This window comes from Miniopterus schreibersii (assembly GCF_964146895.1).
Source record: "Miniopterus schreibersii genome assembly, chromosome: 15".
NCBI lineage: Eukaryota > Metazoa > Chordata > Mammalia > Chiroptera > Miniopteridae > Miniopterus > Miniopterus schreibersii.
Genome location: NC_138115.1, coordinates 2,332,054 through 2,344,258, shown reverse-complemented (window position 1 = coordinate 2,344,258; position 12,205 = coordinate 2,332,054). Strand labels below are relative to the sequence as shown.

General features: G+C 42.5%; 1 protein-coding gene and 1 pseudogene across 8 annotated transcripts in view; one reads left to right on the top strand and one right to left on the bottom strand.

Annotated features, from left to right (window-relative positions):
• FOXP1 (forkhead box P1) overlaps window positions 1–12,205 on the bottom strand; it is a 540,979-nt gene that overhangs the window by 310,570 nt on the left and 218,204 nt on the right. The gene's annotated exons all lie outside the window — the stretch shown is intronic.
• Window positions 8,235–8,803, top strand: LOC308567814 (proteasome subunit alpha type-6 pseudogene; annotated as a pseudogene). The gene has a single exon. The product of its transcript is annotated as a proteasome subunit alpha type-6 pseudogene (transcript).

The window sequence follows — 12,205 nt, the reverse complement described above, 5'->3', positions numbered from 1 at the left end:
AGCATCTCACATTCTGAAATTTAAACTTTTTCAATAAGCTTAAAAAAGATTCTCATGAGACTTTAATCTCTGTTATCAAACAAAATAAGCAAATTCGCCTCTTAGTCCTATGTCCCTTTCACAAACTTCTGGAAAGAGTTGCCTACACTCCCGACCTCCTCTCTCACCTGCCACACCGCCCTGGTCCTCGGCACAGCACTGCGCCTCTGCGGCCAAGGCCACTGTGTTCAGTGCCTTCTCATTCGGGCCCGCGGGCTGTGCTCAGGGGTCCACACTGTCTTCTCTCCCGTGTTCCACCTGGGACTCTGGCTCGTCTCAAACATGCCCATAGAGAAGACAAACTGATCTCATAAAATGTAAGTTTACTAAGTTTTCTCAATTCCTAGACAGCTTTCCTCACCACATCTTAATATTTTTGACCCTGGGATGCATCTCAAAACTGATGTTGATGCTTAAATGTTGCCTGCCTCCCAGATGAAAGTCCCACCTCTGCTTAAAAAGTCCTTAGCTTCCTACGGCCCAGAAAGCCTAGCTGAAATGTCCAAAGGCACTCAGAGGGCCTTCTTGATGTTGGCCACGGCCTGTTCCCTCACTTCCATTTCACCGTCAACAGAAGCGCCTGCCCACCCTGCACACCGCACGGAGCCAGCCTCTGCCCACCCCGCTGCCCTCTCCTAGGGAGTCACCTGTCCCACACGGCTCAGGCATAAACACCAGATCCTCTCAGAATCACTTTCTAAGCTCTCTTTACATCTATCTGTTATTTGTTCCATTGGCATATAGTGCTTGTCCTAATCCAGCAATGATTCCACCTCATTGTCATGCTCTGATCAAGGTTTCCCCCGGTAACCTGTACGCCCATTCTATTAAAAGTGCTTAATACATCTACTCAGTTCCTCACTTATTTAAGATAAAATTGACATACATTAGATCCAAGTGTAAGACTAATGTATCTTCTTGAGTAAGTAAAGTTGATGAATTCTAATAAACAAAGTTAATGACAACAATTCTTTGGTTCCTTCATAAAATCAACTCTTCTGGTAAATCACCTTAGTTCCTCCTCCCACTAACAGGGATCAGCAAGGGGAGGCCAAGCAGGTCGGATCTGCATGGTATTTGTTTGCAACTCTGAAGACAAGGAAGATGTTATCACAGCTGATATTCATGTGAATGACTGAGGTTTAATTTGAAGTAAAATCACCTTCTTGTTCCTAATACAGTGCAGAGAAAAGGGAGCTGCAAGGACTTAATCCAATAGACGTCTTCCAAATAAGAATTGAAATTCACTACCCACCAAAAATGCAATTACCCCCCCTCTAACAGTACCTTAATTTAAACTGCACAAGAAAAAAGCTTTCAGGTTATACGACAATTTTACATTAAGGCCTCAGATGACCCTTAATGCCACTCCCTTTCCTGGCCCTGTGGTCTGCTAAACTTCAGCTTTAGTAATCTCATCACGTGTCCCACTTCCAGCATCTCCGCGCTTGCAGTCAGCCTTCAGAACAGTGGAAAAGAAAGAACAGCCATGGGTCATACCTGCAACCTCCCACCTTTGGTAGATTCAGTAATGGCGTTAAAACAAAAAGCCAGGGTTCAGCCAATGACAACCTCGACTCAAGAAATGATGTAACTTCGGTGACCGAAGGGAAAAAGCCAACCTCTGGAAACGTGAAATGACAAGTAGGGCCACAGACATTCTTTTCGGGGTTCATATTCTCAGAACTAAAAATATAGGAAGAAATTTGCTGTTTACAATGTAATTAAAGGTAACTGACAGGTGTAATCAAATCTTTTTTTGCATAACTGTGACTTGGCTGAGTCATTAAACTTCTCTGGTCCTCAATAATTTCATCTATAAAACGGGGTAAGATCTCTGTGAGAGTCAGATGTGATCGTGTGTTCTGCTCCTACGTAGGACTTTCACCTGTGTGTAGAGGTATGGGAACCGAGGAGAGCTATTTTTGATACAGCTCCTACTTTATTCATTCGGTCATTCAGCAAATGCCAGTGAGCCCCACTATGCACCACGCGGAATCCATGTAGAGATGAGTAACACTCAGTCCCTGCCCTCAGGAGCTCACAGTCAAGGTCTGTGCTGTCCAAAACAGTAGTCATTAGTAGTCATTTTAATTAAATCACATGTGGCTATTTTAATTAAAATTAAATGAAACTAAAAATCCAGTTCCACAGTTGTCAGATTTCTAGTGCTCAGGAGCCCCACATGGCGAGTAGCTCACACATGGCTGACACACCGGACGGTGACACATCGTCGTCGCAGGAAGCTTTCCCGGGCAGCTCTGACCTGGAGGGAAGACTGTCAGGTGTGCAGGGACAGGGACAGGGACAGGGACACGCCCCGTGCGGCGCGGCGAGCGATGAGTCCACATGGTGGTCACACTCTTGGAGAAGGGGTAAGGTCTGTTTCTCTAGAGCAGAAAGGGGGAACCAAGTGGGCGAACCCCAGGGGCAAAGGCATGGAGTGTCCCGGGAGTCTGAGTTCAGGAGGGGGAGCTCTCCTAGCCGACGGCACGTAAGCGCATCGGGAGGCAGTGGTCAGGGTCCAACGAAAGCCTCACGGCCCCAGAAGGAGTGAGGGCTTGATTCAGAAAACAGCGACAGTGAAGGGGCTAAGTGGCCCATCGGAGGTGTTTTATGGAGAACGAGCCATGCACGCAATGGCTGTCAAACTCTGCAGACGCACAAGAGAATTCTAGAAAGCTCTGGAAGGGCCTACACAGAACCCTTCCCCTCACGGAAGGAAATCCACTTCTGGACAGGGAGCCTGGGCCTCAGTTAGTCTTAAGATCCCAACGTGACCAAGTGCAGCCAAGGTCAAAAACCAATGAAGGTGACAAAGAACTGGGCTTGTGGTTAAGCTGGAATGAAGGAGCACAGGGGAGCGTCTACTGTAGCTGTCCCACCAGGAGGTGACAGGGACCTCACCTAACACAGGAGCACGGGGTGAAGAGGAAATGCTGACTTTGGCAGAAGTTTCTAAGACGTAAGCAGTACAACCTGGAAATGAATATGAGCAATCGGGAAGAAAAAACAGACCCAACATGACAGCTCTGTCCCGTGACAGTAACGACCAACATCAACCATGCGGAAAACGGAGGAGGTTTGGGGGAGAACGGTGACAACAGCCCGTCTGAGAGGCCGGCTCAGCCCCGGGCCCGCGGTGGGAGGCCCGGGGCCCGCGACAGGCTGCTGGAGTCCACGCAGAGCAGGCCGGGGTGAGCGGGACCGCGCTCGCAGAGCCCGGGCAGAGGCAAACGTGGCCTTTAAGCTTCGACCCATCAGAGTATTGAAAGGACATGCACTTTTAAAGCCGGCTCCCTCCTCGGCTACCCCGCGCTGCACATCTGTGCCCCCCTCTGTCTGGCGAACCAACAGACCACAGGCATGCCGTCCCAACAGTACCACTGACTGTCTGGCCCTGAACAAACCATCGGCCTCTGGGTCTGGCGGCGAGGCCCTAACAGTGGAGGGGAGAGCTGGACTAGAACTCAGGGCTGCCGGGTTCCTCAGTGTGAAGATTCTATGACACATGGCACCCGAAAAAGCAGAAATGCTGCGTAAGTTTATAACTTCCAGCACTTACATATGCACTACTTTATATAAAATATTTATTTATATTCCAGAAATATAAACATATAGTCCTGAGGTTATATATATATGCAGTTCATAAATTATATACAGATTTCAAAAAAATTATATATATATTTCCTTTTGTTTCAAAATTAATCATTAAAAAGACATACTCGACATACTATTTAGTCTCACATACCAATTGTCTTATTTTTCCTTTGCAGTGCTAAGGTAAGGAGCTGCAAACCGCAATGCCTGCAGGGACAAAGGGCACAGCCACCCAGAGGTGACGACAAACTTGAGGCCAGGCCCCAGCTAAGGAGGGCGGCCACTGTCTGGCTTCAGCCACAGCTGCCACTGGGGAATGGGAACCCAGTGTAGCTGCAATTTTTCCACAAGACAATTTCCAATATTGTTTTAGGTGTAATCTCTACATATTTAAATGCTGCCAACCAACACAAATTATTTAAAAATGTTGAGCAGACCAAACACTACAGACCTGTGCCTGCCAGACTGTGTGCTCTGCCCGAAAGTAAGGCAATCCTCCCCTGGCTTTTACACCTGGAAACAGAAAACAAGAAGATGCCCTCTTAAGTTTCTATGACAGTTCTGACCTCTGGTTTCAGTCTAAGCTAAGTTTGACCAGCAGCACTAGCCTAGGACTTATAGCAACAGTCCCACCAAGTGCCTATAAAAAATCACTTATAAAATGCATTAATTTTTATGAAACATTTGTGTGGGGTTTGAATGGAGACGAGAACACCTGATAAATTATTTGTGTATCAAATATCAGGTAGAATTTAACATTTAAAGAAAAAAATGTGATGTGTTATATTCTGGCAATAGCAGCCAGTGTAATCAAAACTGAAAAATATTCTTTTGGGCAGCAATACACTCTATTTTTTGCTTTCGAACAGGGAAAAATAATCCTTCCCTTTTCGTTACACCTGTTTAAAATGTGGAGTACTAAGCATTCGGGCCCACATGAGCAGGGGGCCAGTGCACATGGAATATGCCATGACCCTCTTCTTCAAAGCAGAGTGAAACGGGACCCTCTGCGCTGGGCCACCCTCACAGTCACAGCACCAGGACAGCCGCTGCTAATCAGAGGGAGGGGCGTCCGAGGGGTTGTCCTGTACATACCAATGGTTAAGAAATTCATGTGACAAGCAAAAAAGAAACCCAGATGAAAAACAACATCCAATAATAATTATAATAAGTCTCCCAATGATTAAAAAAAAATGCCTGGTAGCAACATGGGTTTCAAGTTCATTCTATAATGACCGTGATGGCAGAGCTGATGGTGCTCTGGTGCCTGCACTAGTTCTTCAAGCAGGGAGAATGCGTTTTTAAAGAATGGAAGGAAGTGAGGGAGAACTTGCGGTCCGGTCTGGGGCACATGATCCCAGTTTGTTTAAGTGAAATGCAACAAAAGCAAGAAAGGCTTTCTGGTCATATGCACTAGTCGCATGCCTTAGGTGGGTAAATATTAGGATAAATTTTAAGCAAATCCCTAAACCCCACTAGGAGTTGGGAGGAAGGAAGAAAACAAAGGCTGTAGGAGTTTGGAAAGATGGGCTGTGCTAGGTTGTCCAGTTTAGGAGGGTCCGGATGAATTCTAAATCTGGAGGAACCTTCAGGAAGGGAGTGGAAAGAGATGACAAACCAAACTAATAATAGCAGCAGTAGAAAGAGAAGTAATAATTAGAAAGCAACACTATGTGTACCAGGCTCAGCACTATACTGTGCTTATTCCCATTTAACAGATGAGGAGAGTAAGGTCCAGCAAGGTAAGTAGGTCCAAGTCGTACAGATGATAAATGGCATAGCGTGGATTTGAATCCCACTGTCCACGCTAGAAGCCCATGTCTCAACCACCATGCTGTACTGTCTCCCAACAGGGCAACATTGAGCAAAAGCAGGTAAAGGCCAAACCAGAGGTGAGAAAACAAAGGATGCCTTCAGAAATGCTTGTGAAGGGATGACTGAAAAATCAATGCAGGAACAGTTGAAAGGGAGGAAGCGACAGCCATGCTGTCACTCCAAAGAGAGAAGTGAGGCTGACTCACTGTATTGAATTAGGTCTCCCAGCTGCACACATAAAAGTCACTTGTTTTCCTTCTTACTTGGCCAGGTGCAACAGAACTGAACTGTTTAAATATGTACCCACAAATTATGAAACTTGAGCACCAATCAATTTCTCAAAGTTACAAACAGAGCAAATGCCCTCCTATAACTAATGGTTCAATTCAATGACATGTAAGTGTGGATGCAGGGGTGTGTTTACTGACAACAAATTCTGAGTCTCAGAGGACCTCCAGCCTAACTCTCACTCTTTTGCTAATTATAATTAGCTCTTTCAAAATCAGCTGCACATATATGTTTATATATATATATATATATATATATATACATATATATATTGATTTTTTTTATTGATTTCAGAGAGAGGAAGAGAGATGGAGAGAGAGAGATAGAAACATCAATGATGAGAGTCATTGATCGGCTGCTTCCTACACGCCCCCTACTGGGGATCAAGCCCACAACCCGGGCATGTGCCCTCACGGGGAATTGAACTGTGACCACCTGGTTCATAGGTTGATGCTTAACTACTGAACCATACCGGCCAGGCATGTTTATATTTTTATTACCAAAATGCAGAAATGTTCTCCTAGGACCTTCCCCTATCCTTCTCTATATGAGAGAAGGCCATATAAGTACTTCAAATATTGTTATTTAAAACTACATCAGAAAGTCTATTCTCTAGCATTAGAATTGTTTAAAATTATTTTTCAATGGTGAAATAAGTAGTATTCAAGACACATGATTAGCTGAAAAGATTGTGTGTCACCTAAGAGCCTCATAACTTGAAAACTACACTAGGGGTCCATATCTCATTTGGTCTGTGGAAGAACCCTGTCACCTTTCAAAATCTGCCATCAAAATAGTATTATTTGCTCCTCAGAGTAAACTTTCCATATGAGACAGCTGCTGGAGTATGTGAGTGCAGCAAAGAGGGACGTCAGGCCTCAAAGAAACAAGTTACATGACTTCTCTGGGCTTGCTTCCTAATACATCTCTGTCCAGTTGGCAGAATTCTGGATAAAACTTGCGTTCAGTACAAGCTGCCATGGCACAGAGAGGGTATGAGAGGAGGAAAGGCATAGCTCTGTCTACTGTTAATCATGGCAGCTTCCATTTTGGCCAAAAGACTCTGACAGTTTGGGAATGGCCAAATCGGCTCATTTGGTGCTCAATACCCTCACCTGGGGCTGTAGCACCTGAGCCAGCCTGGTGCTGACTGATCAGCTAGAATGTGACCTAATGGGTCCACTTATTGTGATGGTTGAAACAGTTGGAATAAATGATCCAGCCAAACACTGATATCTCCTTTCACAAAGTCTAGACCATTCGTTCTAAACGTCACGACAAATGGCAATCAGCATACAACTATCAATAATTTCTTTTTTTTAAATATGTCTTTACTGATTTGAGAGAAAGGAAGAGAGAGAGGGAGACAGATAGAAACATCAATGATGACAGTCACTGACTGGCTGCCTCCTGCACAACCCCCTACTGTGGAGCGAGCCTACAACCTGGGCATGTGCCCTGACTGGGAATCAAACCAGGATCTCCTGGTTCATAGGTTATTGCTCAACCAATGAGCCACGCCAGCCAGGCTCAATAATTTCTTTAAATGTAAATGGATTAAATTCTCCTACCAAAAGACACAGAGTGGCTGAACAGGAAGAAAAACAAAACCCATCTATGGTCTGTCCACAAGAGACTCGATTTAGATGTAAGGACACAAAGGGACTGAAAGTGAAGGGATGGAAAAAGATATTTCATGCAAATGGAAACCAAAAGAAAGCCAGAGCAGGTATACTTACATCAGACAAATAAAACTTTAAAATAAAGACTGTAGTAAGGGACAAAGTGTTACATAATAATAAAGGTGTCAATCAAAAAAGGTACAACATTTATGCATCCAACACAGGAGCACCTAAGTATATAACGCAAATATTAACAGACCTAAAGGGAGAAACAGACAGCATGACAGAAATAGTTTAATACCCCACTTACATCCAGACAGAAAATCAATAGGGAAACATTGACCTTAAATGACATGTTAGACCAGAAGGACTTAACAGATATTTACAGACTATTCCATCCAAAAGCAACAGAGTACATATTCTTCTCAAGTGCACATGGAACATTTTTCAAAATAGATCATAATTTAGGCCACAAAACAAGTCTAAGTAAATTTACAAGAACTGAAATCATATTGAGCATATTTTCAGACCATAATGGTATAAAACTAGAAATTAATTACATAAAGAAAACTGGGTACACCTGCTATGGGAGCTCTGGGGCCCAGAAGCCATGCTTGAAGTAGTGGGTGCACCCAAATGCCCCACGGTTCCAGCGTTGGTTTGACCACCACATTACTGTTTCTTCACGCGAGGGCCAGCTCTACCAAGTAGAATATGCTTTTGGGGCCACTAACCAGGGTGGCCTTACATCAGTAACTGTAAGAGGGAAAGACTGCAGTAATTGCCACACAGAATAATGTAGCTGACGAATTACTGGATTCTAGCTCAGTGACTCACTTATTCATGGTAACTGGAAACACTGGCCCTGTGATGACAGGAATGACAGCTGACAGTGGATCCCAGGAACAGAGGGGGTGCTATGAGGCAACTACTTGGAAATACAAGTATGGCCATGAGATTCCCGTGGATGTGCTGTGTGAAAGGCTGCCGCTGTTTCCCAGGTCCACCCACAGAATGCTGAAATGAGGCCTCTTGGCTGCTGTTGGGTTTTAATGGGTACAGATGAAGAACAGGGCCCTCCGGTGCACAGGTGTGATGTTGCAGGTTACTACTGTGGCTTTAAAGCCACTGCAGCAGGAGTTCCACAAACCGAGTCCCTGGCTTTCTTGAAAAAAAAAGTGAAGAAGAAATTTGATTGGACATTTGAACAGGCAGTGGAAACTGCAATGACCTACCTGTCTACTGTTCTATCCATTGATTTCAAACCTTCAGAAATAGAAGTTGGAGTAGTTACAGTTGAAATTCCTAAATTTAGGACTCTTACAGAAGCAGAAATTGACGCTCACCTTGTTGCTCTAGCAGAGAGACACTAAACATCATAGTTGGGTTACCAAATCCATGACGCCACTTGCCTGTGTGTTTGGTAACAACAGACCAACATTATGGAGGCCCCTGGATTGAAAAGGAACCTCTCCCACTCCTCCTGCCCCTGAAGTGCTTAGGACTTTATATAAATAAAAACAGTGCTGGGGGGCAGGGAGAAAACTGGAAAATTCACCAATATCTGAGATTAAGCAACATGTTACTGAACAATTAATGGGTCAAAGAAGAAATCAAGAGAGAAATCAAAAAATATCTTGAGACAATAAAAAATGAAAATGTAACATACGAAACGTTACGGATGCAGCAAAAGCAGTTCTAAGAGGGAAGATTATAGCAATAAATGCCTACCCAAGAAACAAGAAAATCTTAAATAAAAGCCCTAATTTTATACCTCAAAGAACCAGAAAAAGAACACAGGAGCCTAAAGTTAGTATAAGGAAGGAAACAATAAAGATTAGAGCAGAAATAAATAAAAGAGATTAAAAAGACAATAGTAAATATCAATGAAACTAAGAGCTGGTTCTTTGAATAGATAAACAAATTTGCCAATTTTTAGCTAGACTCACCAAGGAAAAAGAGAACTCAAATAAAATAAGCAATGCGACAGGATACCATAGAAACATAAATGATCATAAGAGACTACTCTGAATAAATTATATGCTAAAAAATTGGACAAACAAGAAGTGGATAAAGTCAGAAGCATAGACTTTACCAACACTGAATATTGATGAAATAGAATATCTATACAGACAAATAACGTGTAAGGAGATTGAATCAGTAACCAAAAACCTCCCAGCAAACAAAAGTGCAGGACCAGGCAGCTTTACTGGTGAATTCTACCATACATTCAAAACAGAATTAATACCAATCATTCTCAAACTCTTCCAAAAACAGAAGAGGAGGGAACTCTTTCAAACGTATTTGATGACGCCAGTATTATCCTGACACCAAAAGCACTCAAGGATGCCCCATGAAAACAGAATTACAAGGCCAGTATCCCTGATGAACACAGATGCAAAAATCCTCACCAAAGTATTAGCAAACTGAATTCAACAGTAAATTAAAAGGATTATATGACTATCAAGTGGGATTCATTCCAGGGATGCAAAGATGGTTCAGTGTCTACAAATCAGTGAATTTACTGCACCATACTAACAAAATCCACGAGGATAAAATCACATGGTCATCTCAATAGATGCGGGAAAAGCAGTTGACAAATTCAACATCCATTTATAATTAAAAAAGAACCTTTCGACAAAGTTGGTATAAAGAGAAGAGACCTCAACATAATAAAGTCCATATATGGCCAGGCCCCAGCTAACATTCCCAGCAGGGAAAGCGGGAAGTGTTTCCTGCAGGGCAAGGATCAAAACAAAGATGCCCACTCTCACCACTGCCATTCAGCACAGTACTGGAAGCCCCTGGAACAAAAGGCAGAAAAAGAAACAAAAGGCATCCAAATTGGAAAGTCAGAAGTAACACTGTCATTATTTCCAAATGGCACGATATTATGTATAGAAAATCCTAAAGACTCCATTCAAAAACTGTTGGAGCCAGTAAAGTTGCAGGATACAAAATTTATACACAAATACCTGTTACATTTCCATACACTAATAATGAACTATTAGAAAGAGAAATTAAGAAAACAATCCCAGCCCTGGCTGGGTTGGCTCAGCTGGCTGGAGTACCGTCCTGCACACCAAAAGCTTGAGGGTTTGATTCCCGGTCAGGGCACATGCCTAGGTTGCGGGTTCCATCCCCAGCTGGGGTGCGTACAGGAAGCAACCGATAGATATTTCTCTCTCACACTGATGTTTCTTCCTCTCTCTCTCCCTTTCTCTCTCTGTAAAAATCAATGAAAGCATATCTCCAGGGAGGATTAAAGAAACAAACAATCCCACTTACAGTTGCATCAAAGAGAATAAATTTTCCAGGAGCTAAAAGACCTGTACACTGAACATTAAAAGATATTAATGAAAGAAAGTGAAAACACAAATAATGGAAAAATATTCCATGTTCATGGATTGAAAGAAGATTATTAAAATGTTCATAACACCCAAAGCAATATATAGATTCAGTGCAATACTATCAAGATTCCAAGGGCATTTTTCAGAGAAATTATAGAAAATCTGTATGGAACCATAAAAGACCCAGAATAACCAAAGCTGAAGGCATCACACTCCCTGATTTCAAATTATATTACACATTTAATTATTATGCTAATTAAAACAATATGGTACCAGCATAAAATCAGACACCTAAATCAATGGCACAGAAAAGATAGCCCATAAATAAATGCATGCATACATGCACTTATTTTATGACAAAAGACCCAAGAATATACATTGGGGAAAGGACAATCTTCAATAAATGGCAGCCTTCCGAGTGAGAAAAAATAGTTGCAAATTATGTATCTGACAAAGTACTACTATCTAAAACATGTAAAGAACTTATACATCTCAAGAGCAAAAAAAAACCCAGTTCAATTATAAATGGGCAGATCTGAATAGATATTTTTCCAAAGAAAATACACATATGGCCAACAGGCACATAAAAAGATGCTCTACATCACTAATTGTCAGGGAAATGCAAATTAAAATCACAATGAGGTATCACCCCACACCTGTTAGAATGGCTTATATCAAACAAACAAGAAATGACAAATGCTGCTGAGGATGTAGAGAAAAAAGAACTCTTGTGCATTGTAGGTGGGAGTGTAAACTGGTGCAGCCACTATGAAAAACAGCATGGAGGTTCTCAAAAAATAAACACAGAACCACCATATGTATTTATCTGAAGAAGATGAAAACACTCATTTGAAAAGATATATGCTGCATTATTTACAACAGCCAAGACACAGAAGCAACCAAGTGTCCGACGATGGCTGAATGCGTAAAGAAATTGCAATACATATGTACAAAATATTATTCAGCCATAAAACAACTCAAATCTTGTCATTTGTGAAAACACGAATGGAACTCAAGGGCATTACAGTAAGCGAAATAAGTCAAACCAAGAAAGGCAAATATCACGTGGTTTCTCTTATATGTGGAATCTAAAACAACAACAACAGAAACCCAAGCTCACAGATACGGAGAACACACTGATGGTTGCCAGAGCAGGGATAAGTGTTTAATTTTTTAAAATTAAATAAATCAGGTTTTTAAAAAATTAGAGGTAGAGGTAAAAGCAAAGTTTTTGAATCTTCCCAAATCCCCACATTAAAACAGATAGAACAATAAGACTAAAACCAAAAACCCATGGGCATATTTACAACAAAAGGGTGAGAGAACAAGCGTGGAAAAGCCAGCACTGACCGCCCTGGCCAGTGCGGCTCAGTTGGCTGGAGTGTTGTCCCATATGCCAGGGGGTGGCGAGTTCAATTCCCAGTCAGGGCACATGCCCAGGTTGTGGGTTCAGTCCCCAGTTGAGCACCTGATAAATGTCTGTCTGTGTCT